This window comes from Otolemur garnettii, unplaced genomic scaffold (assembly GCF_000181295.1).
Source record: "Otolemur garnettii isolate 467f Iridium unplaced genomic scaffold, OtoGar3 scaffold00026, whole genome shotgun sequence".
NCBI lineage: Eukaryota > Metazoa > Chordata > Mammalia > Primates > Galagidae > Otolemur > Otolemur garnettii.
Genome location: NW_003852421.1, coordinates 7,789,585 through 7,794,398, shown reverse-complemented (window position 1 = coordinate 7,794,398; position 4,814 = coordinate 7,789,585). Strand labels below are relative to the sequence as shown.

The 4,814-nt window shown below is 36.7% G+C and overlaps 1 long non-coding RNA gene across 1 annotated transcript in view; it reads right to left on the bottom strand.

The window, feature by feature from the left end:
* LOC111724786 overlaps positions 1 to 3,643 on the bottom strand; it is a 17,193-nt gene extending 13,550 nt beyond the window's left edge. Inside the window, exon 1 of the long non-coding RNA XR_002773012.1 lies at positions 3,546 to 3,643. This is a non-coding gene — a long non-coding RNA (uncharacterized LOC111724786). The remainder of the gene's footprint in view (positions 1 to 3,545) is intronic.
* Positions 3,644 to 4,814: the final 1,171 nt, after the last annotated feature.

Sequence of the window (4,814 nt, the reverse complement as noted above, 5' to 3'; positions counted from 1 at the left end):
CCTAATACAATGTAAATGCTATGTAATTTATTCGTATGCTGAATTTTGGGGGGAATAATAACAAGAGAAGAAAAGTCTGCATACATTCAGTACAAATGCAATTGTTCATTTTTTTTCCTAAATATTTTTGATTTGATGTTGGTTGAATCTATGGATGCAGGACCCATGGATACAAAGGGTTGATTGTATATCCTTACATTAGGTAAAACAAATCTTAATAATTGCTTTGGTCTGAATGCCTGTGTCTCCCCCAAATTCAGACTAAAACCTGATTATCAATGTGATGGCATTAGGAATTAGGGCCTTTGGGATGTGATTAAGCCACAGAGGCAGAGCCTTGATCAAGGGCATTAATGCCCTTATAAAAGAAAGCCCACAGAACTAGCTCACCTCCTTCCTCCATGTGAGCACACAGCAAGAAGGTGCTGTCTATGAACAAGGAAGTAGGCTCTCACCACGCACAAATCTGTAGGCACCTTGGCCTTGAACTTCCCAGACTTTAGAACTATGGGACATAAATTTATGTTAATTGTAAGCTACTCAGTTGAAGATATTTTTGTTATAGCAGCTTTAATGGACTGAAGACAATAATCTAAATTTCTACCTTAAGAAATTAGAAAAAAAGAAAACTAATTCAGAGGAAGAAAATAACAAATTTATAAGCTGACCTATCATTTGTGTGTTCAATGGAGTAGAACTTTTAATTTTTTTCATAAACTATTCCTTTGCATTCACAACTCAGCTGCTTGGTGCAAAAGGGCTAGCTTTTGGTCAATCTTGGCTTTTGTCATACCTTCTTCAGTAAACTTACTCATTTCTTTTACCTGAACACTTAGAGGCCATTGCAGGGCCACTAATTGGCCTAATTTCAATCCTACTGTGCCTCCAGAAAGAAGAAGGCCTGAGAAGAGGGAGAGAGATGGGAGAACAGCTGGTCAGAGCAGCAATCAGAACACACTCAACATAGATCAACTAAATTTGCCATTTTGTAGAGCCACAGTTCATGGTGCCCCCCAAACAATTAAAATAGTAACATTAGAGGTTACTGGTCAAAAAATGAAATAGTGAGATTACCAAAATGTGACGCAGACATGAAATGAACTCATGCTGTTGCAAGAAAATGGTACCAATTGACTTGGTCGACATAAAGTTGCCATGAACCTTGAATTTGTTAGAAACACAGTATCTGGGATGCGCAAAAAAGCAAGTGTAACAGAACAAGCTATTCCTTCCTGTATTAGGAATGAAAGAAAGAACATCACTACAGGTGACAGACATTTAAAGGACAATGAGGGAATATGATGAATAACTTCATGTCAACAAATTTGACAATTTAAATAAAATGGACAAATTATGTGAAAGACACAAATTAGCAAAGTTCACTCAAGAATAAATAAATAGGACAGTGTCTGTGGCTCAGCTCCCTGTGAGAGGGAGCTGGCCCCATATACGGGAGGTGGCAGGTTTAAACCTGGCCCCGGCTAAAAATCATAAAAAAAATAAAAAAGAATAAATAACTCCAATGGTCTTATGTTTATTAAAGAAATTTAATTCATATTTTACATTTTGCTAAGAAAGAAAACTGGTTCATGTGAGTTCAAATGTATGTACTTCAAAACATTTAAAAGAAGAAACAATACCAGTTCTACACCAACCTCTCCAGAAAACAGATCAGGAAGGAAGAATAGCCAATTCTTTTACTGAAGCCAGCTTTACCCTGATCCCCAAACCAGACAGAGATACTATCAGGAAACAATAGAATAGTAATTCAGGACACAGATGCAAAAAACATTCTCAATGATAGATCAGTAAATTAAACTGTGAAAAGTGTTAGAATATAAATGGAGCCACTTGTCTTAAAAATGCTGACAAATAAAGCCAGGAAAAGCCACCAAGGGAGGGTTCTCATGCACAAATGCCTAATAACAAGAAACCTCAGACAAGACTGCAAAAATCTCAACCTCACATAAGGAAGAAGAAAGGCACAACACTTTCCTTACAAAAAACAATAGAAGAACTTTCGCAAGCACATCTACCCAGCAATTGTCTGCCAACCTTTAACTAGTATCACCTTCTACTCATCTTTCTAGTAAACAATAAATTATCTCAAAACAATTATGTAATCCTACTCATTTTTCTTTTAAAAACTATTGTCTTCCTGACCTCCCTAAATATACACATCGTTTATTATAGTAAGTGTATTCCCATTACAATGCCCATTCCTAAGTAAATACTGTTTTCTCTTGAAGAGCCTCACTCTGTCACTTAGGTTGACAAAATCCAGCAATATACAAGAACGGTAATACCTCACGACCAAATGAGCTTTATCCAAGAAATGAGAAGTTAATTCAACATTCTGTAGTTAATTAACCATCTAAAACTAAAGAAAGGCCTGCCTCTGTGGCTTACTCCTGTAATCCTAGCACTTTGGGAGGCCCAGGTGGGCAGATTGCTTTGAGCTCAGGAGACTAGCCTGAGCAAGAGTGAGACCCCATCTCTACTGGAAAAAAAAAAATAGAAAAACTAGCCAGGTGTTGTGGTGGGCACCTGAAATCCTAGCGACTAAGGAGTCGGAGGCAAAAGGATCATATGGGCCAAGGCGTCTGAGGTTGCTGTGAGCTATGACTCCAAGGAACTCTCCCCAGGGTAACAGAGTGAGACTTTGTCTCAAAAAAAAAAAAAAAGTATGATCATCTTAATAGACACAACAAAAACATTTGATTAAATTCAATAACCATTTTAACAATTAAAACCTTTCAGTAAAAAAAGAAAGAAACGTCCTCAACCTAATAAAGGACAGCTATATAACAAACAAAAATGACCTTGAACCCTACAACCATCTTCATACTTAATGGTGAAAGACTGAAAGCTTTTTGCCTAAGAGAAGGACCAAGCACTGGATGTCTGCTCTCACTACTCCCATTCAACACCGTATTGGAGGTCCTGGTCAGTATGGTGAGTTTTAAAGAGGAAATAAAAGACATACAGAGAAGAAAGGAAGAAATACAACAGTCTCTATTTATATGCAATTTGATTGTATATATAGAAAATTTCAAAGTTCCTGTGAAAAAGCTTGTAGATGTAGTAAGTTTAGCAATGTAACAAGATACGATGTTGATAAACAGAAATACATTACAGGGCTATATACTAGCAACAAACAATCATAAATTGAGATTTAAAATGCCATTCATTATACAATAACATCAAAAGTCTATTAAATACTTCGGTATAAATCTAACTAAATATATCCAAGAGATGGTTAAAATTACAAAACAGTGATTTAAAAAAAAGTCAAAGAAGATCTAAACCAATGGAGAGATAGACCATCTGTATGCTGGAAAACCCAATATTATGAAGATGTCATTTCTTCCCAAATTGACACATAGATTCAACACAGTGTCAGTCAGAAGTTCTCTAAGAATTTTCTGTGGAACACTGACAAGCTGATTCTGAAATTTATGTGGGAAACCAAAGGAGCTGGAATTCTCAAAACAATGTTGAAGAAGAAAGTGAAAAACTTAACAAAACTTGATTTTAAGACTTACCATAAAGAAACGGTAATCAAGAAGACAGAGTGGGTAGGTGCCAGCGCAGGGGGGTTACAGCTAATTGATCACAACCAGTTACAGATTCCTTTGTTCCTTCTCCTGCTGCTTCACTTGACTAGCCTTTAAAAAAAAATGTAAAAAAGGGAGATGACCGTGTGGTACTGGTAGAAAAGTAGACACATACATCAATGGAATAGAAGAAAAATTACTATTACTTTTCTTTTCTTGAAGATTTCACCAGATAACCTTCAGAGAGCTCTAAGACTATCTACTTTGTCTCTATTGTTTCATATTCTTAATCTTAATTTGCATCTTAGCTTCTGACAGAATAAGGATCTTAAGTAGTCTCATTTAAAAATGGGTCAGGTTTTCTTTTTCTTCTACCTGAGGTGGAATAAAGGCTGCTGATAGGCTTCCCGGCCAGTTTCAAAGGATATGTTTCTTTTAAGTTATTTGTTTAAGGAATTCACAAGGTGGTCAGACCTTTGTGTTTGTAGGGATGCTTGGAGTACTGTTAGGAGAGTATTCTAGAGTTCCAAATGATAGTCTGGCCACTGCATACGGCTTAGTCTGAGTGATAAAATTATACATAGTCAGCATCAGAAATTCATTTAGCAAGGTCAAAAGCTATGCAATACTTTTTAGAGCGTGTGGAGTTAGGAGAGCAGAGAGTCTCCAAAGTTGCATAGTAGAACAGGCCATCCTCCTCATGGGGGGGTCTTTACTGATTGCTATATATCGAAGTTCAGGAATTCAGTGACTTCAGTTCACTAGAAATGATGAACTGTAAGTTGCTGCACCAAGATTTCTAGCCTTTTTAAAGTTGCAGACATTCATGTGAAAGAGCAGGTGGCATAGATTCAGCTGGAAGTGTCACTAAGCTTTACTCAGTTTCACTACAGAGATCAGGATGGTAGACAGGAATCAAAGCAAATGACCTAAATCTTACTTTCATTGGTAATAAGAAATAATTTACTTGGCCCCACATTTGTTACCTCACCTTATCTCAGGCTCTAACCTATGTAAGTTTCCTAAAAGGGAACTCCCAGCTCCTTAAATTGTTACTATTATTGGGATTCAGCAGGCCTTATGGGCACTGGTCAGGAAGCAGTTTCTTCTCTGCTTAGTATCATATTTGTACCCCTGTTAGAAACATCGAGAATGCAGAGAACCTAAAAAACACAAACTCCAAAGCAGCCATCGTGCTTAGAAAAGTGATTGTCACTTTAATTTTGTACTATTAACTGGGTTTTTTTTTTTTTTTTT